The sequence below is a fragment of the Tenrec ecaudatus genome, chromosome 7, assembly GCF_050624435.1.
Source record: "Tenrec ecaudatus isolate mTenEca1 chromosome 7, mTenEca1.hap1, whole genome shotgun sequence".
Taxonomy (NCBI): domain Eukaryota; kingdom Metazoa; phylum Chordata; class Mammalia; order Afrosoricida; family Tenrecidae; genus Tenrec; species Tenrec ecaudatus.
The window spans coordinates 30,686,639-30,712,613 of record NC_134536.1 but is presented as its reverse complement, the minus strand read 5'-3'; the positions used below and the strand labels follow the sequence as shown (position 1 = coordinate 30,712,613).

Below are 25,975 nucleotides of genomic sequence, written 5' to 3'. Positions count from 1 at the left end.
TCCGCCTTTCTGCAAGGGTCAAGAATCCATTTTAATGACGACATAAAGTTCACAGACATTCACAGTTTTGGGGGTTTATTAGAGACGTTAACAGGTTACCAGGCTTTAGGATCATAGAACATTCAGGATAGAGTCTTTGGGCCCCACAACAGCCGCATGTCTCCTCCATCTTCAGTCTCTCAACCACATGGTCCCTTGACCGCAGCTTCATGCTTTGGCCGGGAAGCCCTCTCTCTGCTCGGCCTTGCATAGCCGAGGTGCTGTTGCCTTAGCCTGTGGTCTCGGCGTGGCATGGCCTCTGCTGCCTCTACCCCATCACCCTCTCGAAGGCTTTCTGCTGGTATTTCTTCCCTGAAGGTCCCAGCAAGTCCCACTGAGACGGCACTCTTACACAAAGGGGAATGGCCACCAACACTGGCCCAGCTCTTCCATGAGGGTTTCGCACAATCTGTTGTCCTGTCTGCACTCCATCCTTCGGTGGTTGCTAGAGCGCATGGAGAAGAAGCATCGTAAGCAACTTCAGGCTGCTCTTCTCCGTGTCCGGCTGCTACAGCTGGAAGCGGAGGCTCCGCGGTGGCCCCTCGGCGTGTGGGAGCAGCTGCCAGCCATGCAGATCATGTGTGTCCACACAGAGCAGCCGCCCTTCAAGTAGAGGAGCAAGCCCTGGCCAGGGGCCCGTTGCAGGACCATGGCCGAGACCTTGATGTGGCGGTGCCGTCAGTGGCCGGTGCCTCCCGAAAGCACAAGTCCATCTTTCTGGACTTCAAGCTGCGGGACTTTCATTTCCCGAGAGAGGCAGCTGTTCCTCTTGGTTGGGAGACTTGGAAGAACCATTAGCAGGATTTCCATGGCCGGGAGTCTCTGACCCAGAACCACTGGGATTCAGATCTGGAGAAGCCAGACAGGAAGAAGGGGGCAGTTAGTCTGAGGGATAAGACCCGGGGGCCTCCGACAGTCAGTCCACCGTGAACGACTGCGCTACCACCATTGCTGTGACCGTGACGTGTGCTGTTCAGATCTACAGTTTGCCCCAGAACCTCAGGAAGATGATTTTCAGCAGCTGCAGCTCTTCACAGAATATGGTCGCCTGGCAATGGATGACATTTCTCAGATTTCCAGCCACTGAGGTTTGGGGTTCGAGATTGGAGTTTCCCTTAGGAGTACAGCTATGACTGCAGGGGGAATGGCATGGCTGAGGGAACATCCACAGGAGGGAACTCTGAACGTGCGCAATCACATCCACTCGCACTCTTCCAGTGCCAACTCTTTTCTCCTCCCCGCACCCAGGGCCCCAGGTGGCCACCGGCGCAGACTTTGATGAGAAACGGAAAGATTTTAGTGAATTCTAAGAGCAGTTACAGACCATGATACCCTTCATGCTGGACCCTTCTAACTTGATGGAGGAGATCGGTAGCTCAGTAGTCACTTGTCAGGGACTGCTGGTGTATTTTAAGGCCTGTGTTTCGATTTACCAAGGAGAAGATCTGCCTCACTGCAGATCCATGCTCCAGGTCAATGCTGCAGCCAACAATCTTGCTGCTACAGCCTCTGCCAAGGACATTTACTACCCCCACCTGGAAGGGGTCTGTGAGGGAGAGCAACTATGCCCGTCCCCAGACATTATGGAGCAGAATCAGGGGGAGTGCAGACAGCTGGCTCCGGGCCCCTTTAAGAGCACGTAGAGAAAGGGGTACAAGGGTTTCAGCCTCCATTACCAGGAGGAGCTGGAGGGGAGATCGAGGCACTCTATCAAAACTTCAAGCACAATGACGGCAAGCACATTTTGTGAACTTTTGTTTTTTCATGGTTAAATCGTTTCTAAAATGAAAAAATAAATTTCACTTCACCACAGAATGTTCAAAAGAAAAGAAGATGTCCCTCCAATGACTACAGTGTAGCTAATTCAAACTGTGGCCCTTTCAATGACACCACCTACTTGCAAAAAGCTGGATGATAAAACTGGAATATGGAGAAAGAACCGGTGCATTCCAAGGGTGAGCCAAGAATGTCCCATGGACTGTCAGTAACACAAGCATTTCAGTCTGAGGAGAAACACAATCAGAATGGGTCCTTGGAAGCGAGCGTGTGAATTGTTCGTTTTGCTTACTGTGGCCTCATCATTAGGAAAAAAATCAGTCACTAAAAAAGGATATCATGGGAGAATGATGGATGGACCCAATAGCCGCAATAATGTTTGCAAATGCATCACGAAGAGGACACAGGGCTAGGTCAAGTTCAGTTTTCTTACACATAAGGCCACCGTGAGGGGATGCCAACTAGATGGAAGCTCACAACATAACCAGACAGACCCCTAGGACGAATCGTAATCTATCGTTTATAACGAACATGAAGCTATATGGTAACATGTATGCTTTAACAGGCCATGGAAATAAATGAAGCTTCTGTGCTATCATGTAGAAAAGAGAAATCGAATACTGTGGAAACCTGGAAAAAAGTCCTTGATCATTCAAATTCATTTAGGTGTAAGGGTGGAAATACTTCAACGAAACAGTAACAGCAAATTCAGGCTCCTGGGTCTATCAGCAAAAGAAAAAGAACCCATGGCCATTACGCCAAGCCTGACTCTCTACAGGCATAGTTTCCAGGGCTGTAAATCTTTACCAAATAGTCTCATCTTTCTCCCAAGTAGCACCTGGTATATTTGAACCAATGACCCTATGGCTAAGATGGCTTCTTTGGCTCTGTAGGCAAAAAAAAAAACAAACCTTAAATCATAAGTCACAGCAGTGATGGTTTAATGCGAATCCTTCTGGACCTCAACTAGACTTCCCAATTTCTAAAAATGATACCAAATAGATGGAAGCAAGGGCAGCGAGAGTAGCATGTCCACCACATTTTGAAGATTCGGGCTCTTAGTGACTCCTAATTTGAGTGGAAAACAGGAAACTGTAGAATACTAGAACAGGATGGCTTTTATGCAGGTCTCCAAGGATAGGTAAATTTTAGAAGCTATTATATCTTGTTTCTATAACACATTGTCATAGAAAAAGTTCAAGAAGTAGAACTCTGGTCCTATAAGAAGTGCTCCATAATCCTACCATTTAGAAAATAAGCTATTGTTAGCAATGTTTTTCTATTTGCTGAGACACACGTCAGCCTGCCATTTTCTAGCAAGATTCTCTTCATATGCTATGAACATGTTTACCTCTTTCTGATATTTATCACGTGACAATAGCTATACCTTAATTTTACTCACCAATCATCACTTTGTTGACATTACAGCCAACTGGTGGTGTGGTGATTAAACGTTAAACTCGTAACCATAAGGTTCATGGTTCCAAACCACCAGCTGCTCTGAGGGAGTAAAAGGAAGAGTTACAGCCTCAGAAACCCAAAGAGGTAGTTCTACCCTGTCCGATAGGATTTCTATGATTCGGCATTGACTCAATGACAGTGAGTTCGGTTTGGGTTTGGTTTATTATAGACAGTGTTGTATTAAAATATGTACATTTGAGTACTTGGATTATATATTTGAGTATTCAGAGTATTTCTTACAAAAATCCTTAGAAAATGAATTGGTGACAAATATTAATGCTTTGTTTTTCAATAATCTATTATAATTTTTGAGTATCTGTTATCTTTCACAGTTATCGCTCAGGTCAATGCCAACTCCTAGTGACTATAGGACAGAGCAGTTCTGCCCCTGTGAGTTACTGAGACAGTAACTCTTTATGGGAGTAGAAAGCCTCCTCTTTCTCCAAAGGAGCAGCTGGTGGTTTTGAACTCCCGATCTTCCAGACTGCAACCCAACTCTTAACCACTATATTGCAATGAGTCCAGAATACTAGCTATATAGTAAGTTAGCAGTTATACCATGAGGTAGTCATCATACATTTTGTCATCTGAGGTGGTCATCCTCCACTCTCACCTCATGAATTGTACCGAACAATCTTGTCATTGGAACTTAACTGTGTTTATAAGAAAACAGTGGGAGTGTGACCTTCTTGACTTTTTATTTCCCTTCTTGACTTTTCTTCTCTGCTAGCTACAGCGGCCTTTCTTTGCTCCCTTTTTATGTGAATAATTTGAGTGGTTTATGTTCACTATCTCCAATTCTTCTCCATTTCTTAAAACTACGTCAATGAGGATTTTACCAACCATATCAGCACCACTATTTCTATCCAAATAGCCAATGATCCCACCATCCTCATAATTTTACAACCAAGAATAACATCTCAGTCATCATGTTCCTTGATCAAACAGTTTTTATATAGATGTCCATTCTTTGTCTTCGGAACATTTACTTCACTTGGATTCCAGGGCCCCATACACCCTACTTCTCTCCTACCTCATCGTGAACTCACTTTGTCTCTGACTATCCAGAGGCAGGTGTTTGGTAAACTCATTAACTCTTGTAGCTTTAAACGTCATCTCCCCAATTCCAACTAATCTCTCCTCTAATCCTCTCCTGTCAACCCCAAACTACGCACACACATGCAAACGACAAACTTAATATATTAAAACTCAAGTTCTACTCTTCAGTCCACCTAAAAACAAACCCTGCCCCATCCAGACTTCCCTCCGTGGAAATGGCAACTGCCGTCCTTTTCCGGAACTCAAGCCTAAAGCTTTGCGATCATTCTTGATTTTACTTCTCTTAGCCCACCTTTGATTCCGGGAATCTTGCAGATTTCACCCCTCAAATGTATCTAGGCTCTAGACCCAAACCACCTCTACTGGCTCCTATTCTGATCCATTATTTATCTTCTGAATTATTAAAAGAGCCTCTAGCTGGTCTCCTGCTTTGGCCCTTAATCTTTTTATCTATTTCCAACGGCTGCCAGAGTGAACCTTCTGAGTCAGATCTGAACCTTCTGAGTCAGCCCAGACCTCTGGAACGCCTCTCCATCTCACTGACGCGCAGACGCCAGAATCTTTCAAACGTGCCATATACGCTCCACAGTATGCTGCCTTCCCAAGCGGACGGGGCTTCTCTGGCCTAATCTACTTTTCTCCTGGTTCACAGCTCCAGCTATTAGCAATTCCCTAATTTACTAGCCCTGCACTTGTCCCGGGGCCTCCACCCTGGCTGCTCGCAGGTCTGGCACGCTCCTTCCCTCACAACCCTCCACGTACCACTCCTCTCCCTCTTTCAGATTTTGGCTCAAGTACCACTTTCTCTTGCGTGTCCTAAGAGAATCCCTCCCCTTTAAAAAGTCACTTCAGCATTCACTTTGCCCCACCCAGGAACTCTGCAGAGCATTACCTTCTACACTTGGTCTTAGCCAAAAGGCCAAGAAGCGACAGAGAGCATTACCTCCCAATTGAGGAGGATCCCTGGTGGTACAGTGGGTTAGGTGTTGGGCTGACAATTGCAAGGTAGGCAGTTCAAACCCAAGCCGCTCTACCAGAGGAAGATGTGGCTGTGTAGTCTTGTAAAGATTTACAGTCTCGTAAACTCTAAGGAGCTACTCCATTGCCCTATGGGGTGACTCTGAGTCCGAATCCACTCGATGACAGTGTATACAGTCAACTACATTACATTCATCCATTTGTTTCTTCTCCTTGAAAACTCTATCCATGAAAATGGGGCTTTTTGTCTGACTTACTCATCGCTGGAAAGTTGCCAATATTACAGACACATCTGTAAGTTTGGGATGCGGACGTTCACTTTGCTTCTGGTCAAAGTATTTAAATCGGGGCTTCAAAAATGGGTTCGGTCCAGTTTAACCCCCTTCTGAGAACTTGCCTTCCCACTGGATTATACTGAATCAGAACCTGCCTTTGAACAGCCCCATCTACCCCCATCCGCTTCCCTCCCCACAGTCCCCAAACACGTCCCTCCTAGACAATCTGTCCACCTACGAAGCACCTGGAGATCTTGTTCAACCATCGATTCTGATTCAGCGTATGGGAGTGAAGTCTCGGCAGGGGGCTGAACCAGAACGCAGCCGTTCAAAGCCCTGATTTAAAGAAGCGGAGGAGGATTCGCATGGAGGGCACAGTTGTGCTGTGCAAGAAGACAAAATTGCATGCTGGGCCCTGGGGGAAATCAGGTGTCAGGTGTCGGGATAGAGGAGTTACTTAAAATAGGAACACACAGGACAGGGCAGCATTTTAACTGAAAGTCCAAAGTTGGCTTGCTCCACATTAAGAAATGAAAGAAACGGCAAGAAGTGGCCCACCCCACTCCCACCCCCTTAAGAAACTGAGGCGGCAAGTGGAAAGGTGGGCTCTCATCACCACGAACCAGCTTGACCATGGGCTAGCCCCTCCTTCTTGGTATGAAGGGGCAGAAGGGGCTGACTTGATTGAATAAGGCAATGGAAGCTATGAATCTCTCCAAGGAAACTGCTTGCATCTACAAAACTGCAATTACAGTTTGGGTTTTCAATGACAATTTCAGGCTCCACCACCACCTGAAGCCCACCTGTAGACTGCCGTGGATGAAGGCTTTGCGTCCCAGTTTCAGTGTTGCCAGGCAGGCCCTGGCATGGAGCTGGTGCCGAGTGTCAAAGGCAGCACTGGATTCCCGCACTGTGCCAGTCAATCTCTGCGCCTGAAGTTACCCCATGAACATTGTGTTAGTCTGGGTACGTTAGAGAAACAAATCCACAGAAACTCGTATGTGTAAGAGAGAGTTTTATATAAAAGGTAAGTGCACATCAAGAAAACATCCCAATCCACTGCTGCCCAAGGCCACAAGTCCAACATTAATTCATATGTCTGACACCAATTCACAAAGTCCTCCTCCATCTCACAAAACACACGGTGATGCCGACTGCAGGAGGAAAGCCAAATCAGTGGACGTGTAAACATCTCAGCGCTAGCAGAGGTCTCCACACAGGTGCTCCAGCACCCAGGGCTGCATGAGGTAGATTCATGCTTCTCCTTGGGGATGTTTTGCCAGAAGGGCACCTTTCCAACTGAAGCAGGGAACTGTCTAAGGCAGCTACACCCTGGTCCGACCATCAGAAAGCAAGAGACTTGAGAACTAGAAAGGCAAGGCTCAGTGAGCAATTTATATCTCCGCCCTTCAAATAACCCCACATGTGTTTATCGGCCAGGTTGGCACAATAAACTTTAACTATCTCAAATATGTAGGGAAAGTCAACCACTATTTCTTAAATGTAAAAGCTCGATAAAACGTGGAACTAAACTTCCCCAAATTATCCCTGTGAACTTTCAGACTGACAGCTTTTTATCTTAAACATGGTGCAAATAATTTTATTTATTAAATTCACAATATAACCAGAGGAACACTATTTAAGTACTAGTAATTTGATTCTTTCTTTCTTTTTAAAAATTGAACCAGAGAATATTCCATCCAAATAATCTAACCTATTGTCGGTCTGGCTTCTGTACAATTTTATCATTAGGCATCTTTCAGCTAAATAATTCAGTAGAATGTTATTGACTCCTTACTTCTCTACCAACTGCCATTCTCGCTGTATCATAGAATCCAGAAATGATTAAAAGAAATTCAGCTTGGGTAGCTCTTCTTGCTGGGATGTCTCTGGAGAAGAGAGTGGGAGGGAGGGGAGAGGGTCTTATTTGCATCTAAACATAAACAAATCTTTATTCACTGGGCTAGCGACACTTTGTTGCCCTGTAACAGCAGATTGGAATGTCTCCAGGTGAGTGCTACTCCACGCCTGTTCTCTGATGCCAACCCTGAGAGACAGAAGACCAATCCAGAGGCGCGGAGTTTACTGAGTGTCTGTGCTGAGCGGTCTCTTTGGTTTCTTTTCCTGGTTGCCACTCCTGAGAGGACGCGTACACTGACAGCCCTCAGCCAAGCGGATCCAAGCTGGAGCCGAGCCAAGAGCCAGCAGCCCTGTTTAAATCTGGGCAGCAAGGTGGCAGGGGGCTCAGGGACTGGCCAAAGGAAAGCATGCGGGGCCTGCTGGGCAGCAGCTGGAAGAAGTTTGGACCGGCTGGCCGAGGGACATACGAGTGGTTGACCAGTGAACCCAGCCTGCCACTTCTGGAGACCCAGCTGCAGGTCTGTACCTAGCGTTTCTGCCTTTCCCTCGCCCTGCATTAACTTCGTTTTCAAAGTCACCCCTGCCCTCTTGTTTTAGGAAGCTCAACATTTTTCCTTTTGCATATCTAAGTCCATCAATTAGCATCGTACAAGGAAATGAACCTGCAAATTTGAATTTTCTTTTTTAATGCTACATGTAAATAAAACTTGCCACAGGATGTACTCTCAGGTTCAAAGACTGTCCCGGAGGTGAGTGATAAGGTGCTAACAGCTGCTGCGAGCCTTTTTTGTTTCAAATGTGTTCTTTGTTTCGCAAACAATAGCTACCTTCCCTTTCGCTCTTGGGAAGGTAGACTGGCCACGGTTAGGAGTTCAGAGAATCCAGGTGTCTCCCGCAGTGAGGAGAGCGAGGCTTTGTTTCTAGGAACTGTTGCAGACACATCACCACAGGAACCTCACCGAGTCTAGACGGTGCGAAGGAAGAGTAACTAGAAACGTTGAAGGACAGAACTGATATGAGCGTAAGATGGCTGGGCACACCCGGAAGAAGGAAACAATCCAGGGGTTTCTTTTCAGGAAAAACACCTGGTGAGAGTCACTGGCATCTGAATCATGCTCTGGAAAATGCCCACGTGCACTTTGTGACCTGTCGCTGTCCACAATTGCTCCATTCCTGGCAATGTCCCAGTTAACCTAGTCCCCGAGGAAAATCCCCGAGCCACTAGAAACCCCTTCAGCAAGACTCACTACACAACTGTGAGGGGAGTGAGCACATTCAATCAGCTGACCACAAAACTAAAGACATCCTTTGCACATCAAACACTCACACGCTTTTTAACCAATCTACCAACATGAGGCAGCAAATAAATGAAGAAGATAGGAAAGGTGGCCCTTAATTCTGTACATCTAGCTGGGAAACAAGGTCTCTTTATTCAAGAAAACCATCCTAACCTGCTACTGTAGAGAAAAAGCTTTCTGGTGTTTCATTCAGGGTTCAGACGGTGGAAAAACTGATTACAGGAGGAGATGCCACCGTGTCTTACCACCCGTATTTTGGCAACAAATATTGACAATATCCTAAGCGATGTAATTGTAAGTGATAGAGTCTATTGCATATCATCTTTGAAATAGAGCATTAACTGCCATGTACATAGTCCAGGGAACTGCTCACAGCTGATCAGACACAATTACTCTTCCTATTTTTGGTGATGAAACATAAGTTATACAAAATAGTCCCTGTTTACATGAATTTACAAAGAGTGATTGTTTCATGAACTGAAACGTGTGACAAGAGCTATAGCATGTCTAATGATCCAGCAAGACAAGGCAAAAAAAATCAATGTCACATATCCTCTGGTCTCTAATTTGATTTCTTAATACATGTAGGAAACTCATTTATGAGTTCATCCACTCTGATAGCTTTTATAATTAAAGTAGCTTATAACATCATAAAAGGTATTTACATTAATAATTCCGTTCGACTAGATTATTGTGAGAAAACAGAAAGAACCCAAGCCTAGAAATATGACTTTCCAACAATCAATAAAATATGTTATGAAAATGTTTTCTGATACTCTCTATCAATTTAAAATTAAAATTTATTGATGTCAGGCTTATTATCACTGTATTCTCCAGCCTTACACGGTCAATGACTTTCTCAATTTCCTCTTTAGGAATTTGAGTCCATTGGACCATTTGGAACCCTAAGATCTAAATAGATAAATATTCACCAAGTATTTTACACATATTAATCATTTGGTTTCCATGCTAACCCTCCAAAGTGGATAATCTGATCTCCACTTCCTAGATGAGAAAACCGAGGCTCGGTGTAGAAAGTGAAAAGTCTGTCGTCACACAGCCGTTACAGGGCCCTGCTGCCAACGGCAAAGACAAGGATCTTATTTCTAAAAGTCCTTTCATTCTCGTGCATTTTAAGCTAACTTATCTTAATTCAAGGGCATGATACCAAGCTGTATAAACAGTAAATAAATCTTGCCATGTTGAGTCAAAACACACACTGTTGTACATTCTTTAGAGTATAAGAGTTTACAAACGCAATGTGAGATAACCCTCAAGTCTCTCAAGAGCTCAAGACGAGCAAACCATTTGCCATTTTCAACACAATTAAGAACCTTAGTTCTCATGGTCTAAGAGAAGTTTTATCTTAAACTATTGGTGGGGGAGGGGTGTTGTAGATCCCGTTACCCACGCTACTGAGTAGATCCTAACAGTCTTCCTCTCGGACAGACTACAGCTGCCATTGTGGGTTTCCGACACTGTCCATTTCTATGGGACTGGAACGGCATTTCCTTCTCTCAAGGAGCTGCTAGTGGGTTTGAATTGCAACCCACCACGTAACCACTAGACCCCAGGACTACCGTATGAGAGCTCTAAGGCTTGGACTCTCTGACTTCTCTCCAGAGGAGCAGACACTAGCGTATTTGTTACTGCATGCTTTCTGTGAGGGAGAAACTCTTTCATACTTGGCTCTTTCTAGCTTTATTAAAAGAAGGGCAACACAATTCAAGGTAATATTTTTTCAGATAGGTTCTCTCTTGCTAATGACACATCAACTCAGATCTGGTATATTAGTTACTCCATCAGGAACCATTGTTTTTCTGAACTTACATTTCTTAGTTGCCTGAGAAGTTACATGCAGTTTTCTTTAAAACAGTCTAAATTTCCTATGCCTACACATGGTGCACAACATTGAAAGCACTGTAAATTCACTGATAAGTGTCAGCCAAATAAAAATCCAAGTATTATTTTTATACAGTACAAATGCTTAACCATGTAAGAGTTTGTTCCTGTATGAACTTTGTGTGATAATAAAATGTTACTGGTCTCCACACCACCTTGACCTGGGGGCTTGGTTGTTAAGTACAATAGAGTCAGTTTTTGTCCACAGCCACTCTATGCACAACTGAGTACGGCGCTGTCCTCACTACAAGGGGGGCTATGCGTGCGCCCGTCGCTACAGCCACTGGGTTGAGTCGATCTTGTTGAGTCTTCCTCTTCAATTTTTGGGACATGCTAATCAATTGGTCCAACATTGTTTCTAAGTATTTCTCTTCTATCGCCTCATTCATAAAGTAGTGCTCGGGGTTTTAAAAGTTAGCAAGCAGCCACCAAAGGTCCAACAAATTATCTCTAGCCACCTGGAGCAATAAAGGAATAAGGAGATTGAAGAATTGGGGGAGGAAACAGTGCCTTTCTGTTATTTACACGAACAACGGTCTCTTTTGCCATGAGCCCATAAGAACTAGACGGTGGCCTCTGTCGTATTGACTTTAACCTTGTAGACCACAGCCCAACTGGTAAACACTCCACCGCCAGGGCTCCCAGATCGTAAATATAGTCAGGTTAAAATATAACATCTTGTTTGATCCACCTTTTGACTCATTTAAATGTTTTACTTGTATTTTCTAAAAGGAGAAAGGAACATGATTTAAGCCGCCAGTGAATCTGCTCTAAACAGAGCTCAGGGGTGTGAATAGCATCGCTATCATGTAGAGTGCACTGGAGAGTGGAGTACGGCAGGTGTGGCCAGGTACAAACGTACACCTGACCTTCCTTTTGATCCATTTTAAAGTTCTAGTTGTTAATGTTTTATGTTTTCTTTTCAATTGAGGTTATCCTCTACTTTAGTTTGTTAGTGTTATTGGTTTTTTTTTACTTCTCTGGTTTTGTGTGCTTTTTGGTATATGAAAGCCAGGATGGGTGAATCTAGACAGTAAGTGGAGTACTGGTTTCTTGGGGGCATGGGCAGGGGAGGTTGGAGGGTAATGCGGAATTAATGAATGACCAGATAAAAAAGAAAGCATAAAGGCTCTAAAATGGATCGTGATAATGATTACACATTATCCTTGATGTGATTGAACTATTGAATTGTGTGATATGTGAATTGTGTCCTAATAAAACTTTAAAAAATGGAGGAAGAATGGAGAACAGAATTTCAATTTCTCCATGGGAGCCATTGAGTATGGACAAGTCCTTGAAGTTTTACCCTATGATAATCTTTAACCATTAAACCTTAAACAAACTATCCCTGGAAGTATTCTTGGCACCAAAATTTTTAACCTTTTGCTCTTTTGAAGAATGATCCATGTGAGGTCAGACTGATAACAGCCAACTTGAGAGACTAGACGAGAAACTTAGGGAACAGTCATGGAAGGAGGAGGAGACATCAGCACCACGTGCAGGATGCACGCCTGTCAGTGAGTTGCAGTGTGAAGTCGGTGCAATGGCGCAGGACTGTGCCTACTGTCACACACAACACACTGGCAGAATGGCTTCAAATGTAGCCAATACACGCATAGCATGAGTTCCTATTCAAAGAATGAATGGTGGATCTACTAAGATGTCTTTCTTAGAGTGTACTTTGGTAGAAATATATAAACACTACATACTTTGAGATTCTGACTGAATTCCTACTTCATGAGAAAAATCCACTTTAGCTCAGGATGTTCAACTCCTTGGCATAAATAAGTGGCTATAGTTATTTTAAAATAAACAATAGAAAAAAAGGACCCTCAGGAGGACAAATTGTTTACACCCAACAACTTACAAGTCAGCCGTGGGAGCATACCCAGCAGCACTGCAGAAGCAAGTCCTGGCAATCTGCTTCCATAAGGATTATAGCCAATCTCTCCCCTACCTACGTCCAAGATGCTGCTAGGGCTTCCCATCTGCATTCCCATAATGCCACGGGCTGTGTATCTATGTCTGCCAGTCCTTACCACTTTGGAAGTAGGGGCTTTTCTCCTGTTCTTGGAGTCCCTTGAAGACAAGGTTGCTATGGTGTACATACTCCTGTAAAGGGTCAGTCTCAGAAACGCACAGGGGCAGTTCCGTGCGATCCTATTGGGTCGCTGTGGACTCACCAACACTGAGTCGTATGGCGAGAAAAATAAAGGATGGAGAAAGAGAACTTGCGGCCTTTGCTCTGCCCTCTCCTAACGCTCATCTATTCCCTACCTCCAGGGCACTCAGAGGACAAGTTCCACCAAAGATGATGTGGAGCCCTTCCTGTGCATCCTCCTGCCCGCCACCGTCCTGCTCTTCTTGCTCTTCCTGGTGCTTCTCCTCTACCGCCGCTGCACGGCGCCCCGGCCGCAGGGACAGGTCTTCAGCATTGACCTCCCAGAGCACCCACCAACGGGAGAGGTGACTGACCTTCTGCCAGGCTTACCCTGGGGCAGTGAGCAGAGCTTCCCATACTCGCCCCTGCCTGCAGAGGGGGCTCTCCTCTCTGTGGGCCTGCCGCCCTCCTATGAGGAAGCCACCAGGAAAGACCCTGGAGCAGGAGGCCGGGATAAAGTCCTTCGGTATGAAGGGGCCTCACCTGGACTGCAATTAGCACAAATAAGATGCTCTTAGAAACCCCTCAAAAAGCAGGCATCAGCCCTGGAGAAGGGTAACTGTACCCCAAGACGCGGATCATTGGCCAGCTCCTTGAGGGTTAAGACTGGGCCGGGGGTAAACTGGAGAAGTGTCTTATTTCTTTACGGCGTTTCCAATTCCCTAGGGGAAAGTCTCTTCTTGGCTTTCTTTAAAAAAAAAAAAGACTACATCTTCTAAAACTGCATTGTACACCTGAGAAAAGTAGGGAAATTCCACATGTGGAGAAAAAAAATGAGCATGGACACTAGCTCTGAAGAGAAAGAAAAAGGAAGCTCCAGGCAAGCCAAAGGCAACTGCTTTTGTCACAAAGTAACACTTCTTCCTCCACCAGTTTCTCAGGATCTCATGGTTTCATGGGATACAGTTTCAAGATACACACAAGGCTCTAGAACAGGGGTCCTCAAACTTTTAAAACAGGGGGCCAGTTCACGGTCCCTCAGACCCATTGGAGGGCCAGACTATAGTTTAAGAAAAAACCATAAACAAATTCCTCTGCACACTGCCCATATCTTATTTTGAAGTAAAAAAACAAATGGGGCAAAAAACACCCGGCGGGCTGGATAAACGTCCTCAGGAGGTCTCATGTGGCCATAGTGTGAGGACGCCTGCCCTAGAAGCAGTGACAGGCACATCTAGAGCTGCAGTGGTCACTGGTTGTGGTACAAATAATGGGCTTAGGTTTTCAAGACAGAACTTGGTTTTCAATCTTAATAACGAAAGTCCAGGTACCTACAAACATTTTACTTACAAACGAATCAGGCATGTCCCACATTATCTCATGTGCCACCTCTCTCTCATTCACTCGTCTTCCGATGTGCTTCCTTGAGCAGGAGAGCGATGTGTCCAAGCCAGGGGAGAAGGACTTGCCCTATATCATCAGGGTCACTTGTGGCAGAAGAGAGAGTGATAGCAAGACCATATTATCTTGCTATGACTTTGTGATCACCACCAAGCAACAGGCACAGAGCAGAAAACAGCTCCACGATGGGAAATAGAGACCAAACTCTTGCATCCCGTGGTAGAGAGAATCATAGCTCATTGGCTCCCACATAGCTCATTTGCAACCCAGACTTTAGACTCTTGTTGGACAGATGTGAACACTGGAGCCCGAACTAAGTGACTTGACCCATGTCCAAGGCAGAACTCAGAGCCAGAGCCTGGCTTCTCTGCCCAGGCTACAGCACTTTTACTGTGACCACGTTCTCCCAGGGACATTGCAAATGTGGAGTTTCAGCCCACAGTGCTGGTGGGGGTCAGGGGTATCAGCAGGATGAAGACATTTGAGTTTGGAATGGATATAAATCTCTGTCAGTGGTGAAGCTGGGTCTTGATGGGGACAACAAGCAAGAGCCATGAGTCTACTGCAACTTCTGGGGACTCCGTGCATGAGAGCACTGAGCTCCTGAGTGCTTCCGAGGCTGGGACTTTTCAGAAGTAGGTCGCCAGGCCTTTCTTCTGAAGGGCATCAGGGTAGACTAAAACTGCCAGCCTACTGTTGTGAACTATGCACACCGCCCAGAGATTCCGTATCAGGCTATTCAGGGAGGTGGAGAAGAGACAGGGCTCGGGGTACATGTACGGTTTTTAAATTCTTATTTAATGCCATCGTTTATCATTTATATGGCTTTTTTTTTTTGCTTTCACATTAAAGAAATGTAAAACTAGACAAGCCTTTTAAGGATAAAACTGCGGGGAGGGGAATGTGCATCCCCCACCCCTACTTTAATATGACCGGTTTTATGCTAGATATGCAATGTGGTACCGTTTTAGAAAAATAAAAAGTAAGCAAAAATATGTCTTGTTTCATGTAATCTGAGAGAGAGAAAATCACTGAGGACTCAAGCAAAGTACAAGCTATTTGGGTGAAGATCAATAAGGTTTCTTTCAAGAACACCATACTAACAATTTCCTAATCTTCCATAAAGGAAGGGAAGCAAAGGAATGGAAATGAGGTCAGCAGACAGCCTTCTTTGTGTTCCTTATTCAATAAGCTAGTTCTGCAGAAGACTCCTAATTCTGCCTCCAGCACATCCCTCCTGCCCCTTTCCTGCCAACGGAACCCAGATTTGGCGCCAATATGCTGAGGTTGCCTACTTAAAAGCAAGCAGAGTCCCTGACCATGCCAAGGGTGCATCAGGATCATCTATAATGGGAACATCAGTTCCGTCACTGGGACTTGTGTGGTCTTTGGGACCAAAGGAAAGATGTACTGTGGGAGGTCTGTTGTTGTAGAAAAGCATGGCTTGCTATTAAAAACAAACCCTGAGGAAATGCCCTGCTTTGTTTGCTGATTGTCCCACACCTGTGTGTGATGCCTGGGGCGGGGCGGGACCACCTGAGGTAAGGCATCAGCATCACGTCTCGCTCAGATTCTGAGGATGGTAGAGAGATGGAAACACACCAGAGAGCAGCTGAGCTAGCCCTGTGACTGCCTCTATTTCAATGAAAGCATTCATTTTCTATGGTAATAAGCAGAGACTCAAACCGGTTCATCCTGATTTCAGTATTGTGGCCAGCAAACCAATACCAGAAAGGACCTGCATTTTTAACATGGAGGTGAACCCAGATGGTTTTTCTCATTCTGATGAAGTAGAAGCCCAGCTAGACATATTATCTCCCTCTTAAAAAACAAGGAGAGAGAGAGAGAGAGAGAGAGAGAGAGAGAGAGAGAGAGAGAGAGAGAGAGAGAGAGAGAGAGAGAGTGTGTTTGTGTGTGTGTGTGTGTTGCACAGCAACCAAATCTCTTGACTGAGTCCAAAGAAATTATCTGTGCCTGGCCCAACTCTGGCGGCCAACCATGCTGCTCTGAACATAGGTTGCTCTGTATATTCCCAACAATGGTCTACTCGCAAGCATCATGCTCCTGAAAGGGCCCACTGTGTGAATTCCAAGTCTCTCATATGAGAGTTCTGACCCACAATCTTTCTCATTTTAGTTATTTCAGATCACCCAAATTCCCACTGCCACTGAGTTGATTCCAGCAGAAGACCTGCTTCTTCATAGTTTCTGTATTAGTCTGGGTACTTTAGAGAAAAAAAAATCCACAGAAACTCATGTATGAGAGTTTTATATATAGCTTAAGTGCGCATCAAGAAAACATCCCAACCCAGTGCTGCCCAAGCCTACAAGCCCAACATTAACCCTTATGTCCAACACCAATTCACAAAGTCCTCCTTCATCTCCCAAAACACACACAATGATGCCAACTGCAGGAGGAAAAAAGTCAAATCAGTGAATTTGTAAGCTTCTCAGTGCTGGCAGGGGTCCCTACACAGCTGCTCCAGCACCCAGGGCTACATCGGGATAGGTCCATGCTGCTTCTCAGGGATGTCTCCCAGGAAGTGAGCCTTGCCAGCTAAAGCAGGGAACTGGCTAAGGCAGCTGCACCCTGGTCCAACCATCAGAAAGCAAGAGACCCGAGAACTAGAAAGATGAGGCTTACCGAGCCATTTATTCCTCTACCTTTCAATTAACCCCACATGTGTTTATTCACCAGGTTGGCACAATAAACTAACTGCCTCAGTTACAGAGAGTAAATTTTTACACATACTGATGGGCTCATCTTTCTCTTATTGAGTGTCTGGTCAGATTGAACCAGTAACCTTATGGTTAACAGCCTAATGTTCATCCCACCCACAGATAAACCATAAATTAGAAATTGCCCAACTATATACCCCACAAACCAAATCCAAACTCGTATATAAAGTATGAGCTAAGGGATGGATTTCATGTTTTTAGATGGTAGGAAACAAATCAAAAGAATATTTTGTGATGCATGAATGTTCTGTGAAGTCCAATTTCAGTGTCCAGTAACAAACTGTATGGGAACATCAGCAGACCCACTGGTCTGTGACTGCTTTCTTGGTGCAATAGAGCTGAGTGGATGGAGCAGAGACTATGTAGACCTTTGCTACAGATACCAATGGGCTTCAACCCTGATTGCATCACCTGGGTAACTGAGAACTAGAAAGGCCAGAGTCCACCCAGGTGAAGTGATGATTCTAGTAATTCTACTATGTGGTCAAATTTGGGACTTCTGCTCTGGGTAATGTACTTACAAAGCACAAGTAAGCTTATTGTGAACAGATGTAAGGTAGCATAGTTAGAGGATGTTAGGTCTGTCAATACGGCTGTGAGCCATTTATTATTATTATTAAATCACTTTAGTTGGAGCTCTTATAACTCTTACAACATTCCATGCATCAAGTGTATTAAGCATATCTGTACATATGGTGTCATCATTTCCTAAATATTTACTATTTGAGCCCTTGGTATCAGCTCCTGCTTTCCCTACTCCCCTACCTTTGTGACCCTTGATAAATTATAAATTATTATTTTTTTCATATCTTACATGGACCACTGTCTCCCTTCACCCACATTTCTGTTGTTCATCCCCGCCCCTCTCCGGGGCGGGATGTTGTGCGCTGATCATTGAGGGTTCCCTCCTCTTTCCCCTTTTCTCCCTACCCTCCTAATATCACTACTCCCATTTCTGTTCCTGAGGGTTATCTGGCCTGGATTCTGTGTGTTGTGAGCTCTTATCTGTACCTGTGCACATGCTCCGGTCTAGCCAGACGTGAAAGGCAGGACTGGGGGATGAAGAAGCCTTAAAAACCAGAGGAATATTGTGTTTCATAGGTGCTAGGCTGTGCCCTAGCTGATTCATCCCTTCCTTATGACCCTTCTTGGAGGAGGTGTCCTATTGTCTACAGATGGGTTTGGGGTCTCTGCTCCAACTCCCCTCATTCTCAACAATATGTTTGTTTGGGGTCTTCTGGTGCCTGTTACCTAATTCTATTGACATCTTATAATCACACAGGTTGGAGTGCTTCTTCTATGTGGTCTTGTTGCTTCTCAGCTAGGCTTGTTTAACTTCAAGCCTTTAAGACCCCAGACTCTATATCTTTTGATAGCTAGGCACCATCAGCTTTCTTCACCACATTTGCTTATGCACCCATTTTGTCTTTAGCGAGCATGTAGGGAGGGTGAGCATCATAGAATGCCAGGTTGTTAGAACAAAGTGTTCTTGCATTGAGGGCGGGCTTGAGCAGAGGCCCAAAGTCCATCCACTTCCTCAATGTATTGCCATATAAATATATGTACATAGACCAATACCTCTATTTTTATGAATTAATATATGTACATAAGTGCACACCTATGTTTATACTTCTATCCATAGCTTTGTTTCCTAGAACTTTCCTGTTTCTTTACTTTCTTCCTTTCCCACCATCACACTCACCCTTCCGCCTCTTAGTAATTCCTCTCAGCTAGATTGCTATTGCTCCAACACCACCAGGATCTCTACATCCTCCTCGTTGTTGCTTTTAATTCCTTAGTTGTTCCCCTGTCTATGGTGGTGTTTGATCACCACTCCTTTCCCCTGCGTCCTCCTCTCCCCAAGTCCCTCCGGAACTGTTGGTCCCATTGCTTTCTTCTCATGCCTACCTTATATAGGTTTGTGAGCCATCCTCTATGACAACCTTCTCTATAAACTCTTTCGTGAATCTGACAGACCAAGCTTCCGCTATAGCCAATTCGGTGCCCAAATCATTCTTACAGGAAAGAACAAACAAACTTGCAGCCATTGAGCCTGTTCCTACTCATGAAAACTGTATTGGATCGGGTAGAACTGCCCCTCCGGGTTCTGGAGACTAACTCTCCATGGGAGTCAAATGCCTCATCTTTCTCCTGCAGAGGGGCTGGTGGTTTCGAATTGCTGACCTTGCAGACTGCAGCGCAATATGTAACCACTACACCACCAGGGCTCCTTTCTTACAAGAAGTGACTTATTCATGATAAATATACCTATGTATGTATGCTTATTATACAGGGTCTGCAATATATACATTAGTACATCAATGTTAATGTGTAAATATGCCTCCTTAAGTGTAGGGCCTCAGTGTCACTATGGGATAAGCATTGGGCTGCTAACTGCAAGGTCAGGGGTTCAAACCCATCAACTGCTCCATAGGAGAAAGGTGGGGCTGCCTGTTTCTGCAAAGATTTGCAGCCTTGGAAACTCCAGGGAATGATTCTACTCTGTCCCATTGGGTCCTATGAATTGGAATGGAGTATGGCAGTGAAGGCATTTACAAGAGTTAAGTAAAAGTCAGGTATTGAGAGAGTCAATCCTGAAGTACGGTTAGGCAAAATGAACATGGGACCCTAAATCAGATGGTTAGGACGCTGGCAAGGTCATGTAAACCAGTACCCAACAGAACCTGCTTAGCTACCAGTTATCGGTCAGAGACACGGTAATTAGAGAAACTCAGTGTCTGGAAATGCTGATAGCAATTTAACATTCTTCCAAAATCCACGCAGCTGAATTGTCTCACAGACCAGGGTCTTGACTAATTCAGGGAGCACAAATCTTTTGGGGCTTCCACTGTAGGACCTGAGCTAGAAATAGAGGCAGTAGGATCACACGTGTGATAAACTGCGACTATGTCTGAAGGGCCTTCCCTCATGGTGATTTGAGAAGCACTGAAGTAAAAGAAGAGATAGCCCCCACCCCCCACGCCCAAGCGTCCCTGCTGTCTTTCCTCCATCTTGAAGTCAATGCCTAGCTGTCAGCGGCCTTTCCCGGCCCCGGATCTCATTCTAAACATGTAGGTAGACCCACATCTGGGCCCAGGAGGACCTGGGGAGACATTTATGTGGGACCCATAAACAGGCTGAGAACTGACTAGTTCATACTGATAAATTCAAGAATAAGGTCAGGGGTATGTCTAGGAAATAAAGAAAGCACGTAAACACTGCAACACCTCTGTTAAACAGTAACATACGGATCCTTCAAAGTCCTGTCTGAGTCAGGTTCAATCTCTACCATGTCTTCCATTTGTCCCAACCAAGAAATCCAAATGCCAAGGTTGCCGTGAAAGCTCCAGGCTTAAGAACTGATGGGAACACCTTCAATACCCTAAAGTTTCAGGCCCTAAAATTTAGGAGAAAGGTCCTTCAGACATCTATTGGAAATATCTCCTCTTAGCTGAATCAAGATCGTGTGGCTTTTAAGGGCTTTGAAGAAAAGGAGCCGTTGTCTGTTTGTTGTGTATGTGTTGGTCTACTTTAATTTCCAATAAAAAAGCCTTTTAAAAGCAGTTTGGTAGTTCTCCTTTTTCCTCATATAAACACCCTCCAAACAGCTCCCAAAGTTTTATCAAGCAAACCTTACTTTGATTAAAATGGGTGTTTTCATTTTAAAAGGCTGTTCTAGCTTTAGACTTTAGCGTTCTTAGCCTCAGGTTCACGTTCAATAAATGTCTCTTCATTTTCTGGGGCACACAAGAAAGGTGGTTCACAGGTGCTTCTGAGAATCCCCAATCATGATCTAGGTGTCTGGTGGCTGCTATGATGGGGACTCATTCAACATTCATCAAGCAATTACATATCAGGCGCCGAGCAAAGAGCTCAGCTCAGAAGGGGCTTCATGGGTTGTGTTGCATCTAAATAATGGATGAATGTTATAATTCCCATCAAAACTAAAGAAGAAACCAGCAAACAGAGAATATTACATTTCTGGTTAATATATAAAGTTACTGCCCATTATACAGTTCTCACATTTGAGACAAGGATAGTCAAATATTTTGTCAAATACCAAATATTTCGTTAAAGTGCGGCTGCAAGAGTACGCCGGAGGCTTCCAGTTTGCACCCGGATGTAAGGAGCGTGAGTACTAACCGTCCCATCATTACAACAAGAAGAAAGCTAAAGAGCGAAACCAACAGCTCTTCTCGGATCCTTCGAAAATCTGAATTTCCAACCAAACACAGGAGAAAAAGCTGGAGAAACAGAGCAATACTGAAACTCGCTACTTACCAAGAGCAGAAATCTCGAGCCCTGCAGCCGCCACCATTAAGCCTCACCTAGGCAGGGATACTTAAAGAAGGGTAATGGAGTAAGTGCTAGAGACTGAGCGTGAGCTCATTTGATAAAAGCTCAGGGGGATCAGCTGAGAGTGGGCGTGGCGCATGCTTTTGTGAATCTCACCTACAGGAGTACTGCCAGGTTTTTACCCAGAAGGCCCAAGAAAAATCACCTGGAGCTTCTGGCAGGAAGAGAATAGCAAACATTTTGAAATATTGCCTCGCCCTCTTTGATAAGAGAGAGACTAATTTCCCAGGGCCTGGACAACATGTGTTTTTATTTGAGTTGAATGAATTTAGAGGAGGGAAAATCATCGAGTCTTCCTCATGGGAGCGAAGAATCACCAAATTCTAGCTTTCTTCTAGCCAAATGTTGTGCTGAAAAAAACAACAAGCAAACAGTCACAAAGAGGCAAACATCACAAAATAGCAAGGCCCTTCAATGGAGAAAGGGTAGTCTTTTCAACAAATGGTGCTCGACTAAATGGGCAGCGTCATGTCAATGAGTCCATTTAGACACAGAGCTTACACACACACACACACACACACACACACACACACACACTAACTCACTATGGATGACAGACCAAAATGAAGCTGCAAAACAATTCCATGTCTAGAAGACAACAGAGGAGAAAATCAAGGTGACTTTGGGTTTGGTAATGACTTTCTATGTATAGCATCTAAAGTGCAATCCATAAAAGGAAAAAGAGACGTTCGATTTCCTTAAAATGAAACACTTCTGTTCTGGGAAAGACACTGTTCAGAGAAGGAAAAGACAAGGCACAACCTGGGAGAAGATATTTTCAAAACACTGATTTGATCAGGGATTTTCATCCAACACATACAAAAATTTCTTAAAACACAACAATAAGAATAAGATAAAAGAATAATTTATAAACTATTAAGGGTTCAGGGGGGAAGAGGGAGGGGAGAGCGGGGAGGGAGGGGGAGGGAAAAAAGAAAAACGAGCTGATTCCATGACCCCAAGTGGAAGGCGAATTTTGAGAACGATGAAGACAACGAATGTATAAGGGTGCTTTACTCAATTGATGTATGTATGGATTGTGATAAGAGTTATATGAGCCCCAATAAAATGATTTATTAAATTCAAAAAAGAAAATAAATAATGGCAACATATTTACAAATGTGCTTGACACATGGATGGATGAATTGTGATAAGGGCCATAAGAGCCCCTAATAAAATTATTTTTTTAAAAAAACACAACAATAAGAAACCAAACCACCCAACTATAAATTTGGCTGGTGATATGAACAGGAACCTCACCAGAAACATACAGATGGTAAACAAGCATATGAAAAGATTCTCCACATCATGCCTTTAGGGAATTTTGCAGACCAAAATAACAGGGAGGCACCACAGCACGTGTGCCCCTGCTGTCCACTTCCAGTTAGTTAATCCTGACCTGAGCCTGAGGACCTGTCCTGGAGACTCGAACAAACCCAGCGAGGACGCTGAAAGAACAAAAATATCAACCATCGTTTATAGCCAGCGGAGTAGTGTAGCTGTTCCAACCACAACCACTAAACATCTCTTCCTAACATAGTGCTTGTTTGTTGCCGATTCTGTGAAATACAAAAATAAATAAAGGATGACTTGGCATGACTGGTGTTGTGTGCCATTGATTTGATTTTCACTCACAGTGTCCCCAAGTGAAAACGTAGAACTGTCCCATGAGGCTCTCTTGGTTGTGATTTTACCGAACCAGTCACCACGTCTGCGTTCCTCAGAGCCTCTGGCTAGCATGGAACCAACTGACCTTTTGGAGAGCAGTCAACTGCTTACTGGTTGTACAGCAAGGACTTCTCTGGTCTATAGCCATCAGGGGAAACTGGTTATATATACACACAAACATTTTATTTATTTATATATAATAAAGTATTTTATATGAAAAATATAAACATTGTATTTAAATATGTCTAAGAATATATGTAAGAAAGTATATATATGTACACATATATATGTATATATTCTAGATTAGATATAGGGGAAAGTTTCCTGACCCCATTTCCTAATTCTGCTCCAAAGTGGTTCTGGTGTCAGAGGGAGGGCATCGAATATGAAACGAAAGCACACGAGAGATGCTCCCAACCTGCCTCCCTCCAACTGGAAGCAGCTGGGAACTAGCCTGGCCTAACTAACCATCAGCCTCAGTTTCGTGGATCTTCCAGTACAGACAGTGGGATGGCGCACAACATTTGCTTAGTTAAGATACCTCGTTCGGGTGTCACTCAGCCATTGATGAACTATGAGCTGACAAAAAGAATGATTTCACCATAATAAATCAACAAGAAAGCTAGCTTAATTATCCTCGAATTTCATTAAACTTGTTATAACTGAAATTTAAAAATAAGTAATTGTCTTTCCTTTCTTCTGTTCTTGATATGACGGAACTCAAACTCGCTGCCCTGGAATCGCTGCTGACTCACAGTGACCCTATAGGACAGGGGAGAACTGCCCGTGTGAGAGTCCGAGACTGTAACTCTTTACGGAGGAGAAAGTCTCACCGTATAAACACGCTGCTGATGCCTTTACTAACAGCATAGTCCATTCCCTATAAGGGAAATGTACTGGAATTAAACTTCAGTTTTCTACTAATAAAATGCAATGCCAACATGCATTGCTCTATGTAAAAGATATTCAACAGGTGAAAAGGTTTGTTAAGCAGCCATGCAAATTACATTTCTTTGAAAACATTCCTGCAGGAAAGGAAAATGATGTTCCCGGCTTTGCCATGACATTTAAGCAATAATGAAACATTTACCACCAGGGTTCATCGAAATGCGCTATGTAAAAAAAACCCAAGTTAATTCTTTGGCTTTCACGAATGAATTAAAACTTGGTGCTATATAATAATAAATTTGATCCCAAGCCACCGCCATGGAGTCCATTTTGACTCAGAGCAACCCTACAGAGGGTGCCCGGTGCTCTGTAAATCATCACAGGACTAGACAACCCATCTTTCTCCAGCAGAGTGCTGGTGGGCTTGACCCAGGCACCGTGCGGCCGGCAGTCCAAAGGCCACCCTGTGCTGGTACTGGATGCGCGGCTCATCCTGATCCTCCGCACAGCAGAAACACTGCCTGATACTGCGCTAGCCTCACCACTGTTCTCACCACTGCTGCAGCCAGTGTGTCAATCCACCTCACCGAGGGTCTGCCTCTTTTCCACTTCCCCTCCACTGTGCCAATCTGATGTCTCTCTCCAGGACTTCTCCCTCCTGATCGCCTGTCCAAAATACATGCGACGAAGAAGTCTTGTCATCTGCTTCCGAGGAGCATTCTGGCCGTACTTCTTCCGAGGCAGGGATGCTTGTTCTGGCGACATACACGATTTCCCATTCTTCACCAGCACCAGCGCCCACCCTGCTCCCTACATGCCTCTTTCTAGATTCTCTTGTGCTCCAGTCCCTCCTAGCCGAGATGACAGCCAAGGACGTCCTGTGGGGCCTTTCCACTCTGTCCGGTGCAGTTGTTACCAGGTGGAATCCACTCAGCAGCACACGACAATAACAGATGCACAGCACAGTAAATAGACCAAGATCCTCTGGATTCTATCTTTAATATAGCAAATGCTGTGGTACGTGAAGTGTATGCCAAGGAAAACGGAGAAAGCACTAAGCACAGCCCTCCGCTGGCTCTCGTGTAACAACTAGATACTGGCTAGTGTCGGCAGGCTCGGGGAGCAGGAGGAACCGCACACTCTGCAGGCTGGGAAAGCAAAATGGTGCCGTCACTCTGGGAAACAGTCACAAAGTGAAATATTTACCATGGGACGAAATGAACCAAACCCGGTCGGCCATAATAGCTGAAAAGTGGAAGCAACCTAATATTCATTGACTGATGAATGGATAAGGCAAGAGCGATATGTCCACACGATGGAACATTGTGTTGTTGTTGTTGTTAGGTACCATCACGTCAGCTCTGACCCATATGGCCAACATCGCACTGTCCTGCGCCATCCTCACAATTGTTCCTGTGCCTGAGCCCTTCGATGCAGCCACTGGGTCACTCCGTCTCGTTGAGGGTTTCCGTCGCTGCCCCTCGACTTTACCAACCATGATGTCCGTTTCCAGGGACTGGTCTCTCCTGACAATATGTCCAAAGTATGTAAGCCAAACTTTTTCCATCGTTGCCTCTAAGAAGCCTCTGGTCTTACTTCTTCCAATACAGATTGGGCTGTCCTTTTAGCAATCCATGGCACTTTCAATATTGTTCTACAGTACAATTCTAATGTAATGTGTCTTCTTGGTCTTCCTTATTCAGTGTCCAACTTTCACATGCACATGATGCATTGGAGAATACTGTGGCTTTAGTCAGGTGCATTTTATTCCTCAAAGTAACATCCTTGCTCTTCAATACTCTAAAATTGTCTTGTGCAGCAGATTTACCTAATTCAATACGTCTTTTGATCTCTTGACTGCTGCTTCCATGAGCGTTGACAAGTAAGGCAAACTCCTTGACAACTTCAAACTTTTCTCCACTTATCATGATGTTACCTATTGGTTCACTTGTGAAGATTTTGGTCTTTACACTGAGTTGTAATCCACACTGAAGGCTACAATCTTGGAACTTCATCAGCAAATGCTTCGATTCCTCCTCACTTTCAGCAAGCAAGGCTGTGTCATCCGTATGCTGCGCATTGTCAATAAACCTTCCTCTGACCCCGATGCTGCATTCTTCTTCATATAATCCAACTTCTCTGATGTCTTGCTAGGCATATAGATTGAGCAAATAT

General features: G+C 44.5%; 1 pseudogene; it reads left to right on the top strand.

Annotated features, from left to right (window-relative positions):
• Positions 1-607: 607 nt before the first annotated feature.
• LOC142453176 (atlastin-3 pseudogene) lies at positions 608-1,789 on the top strand (annotated as a pseudogene).
• The last annotated feature ends 24,186 nt before the right edge of the window (positions 1,790-25,975 follow it).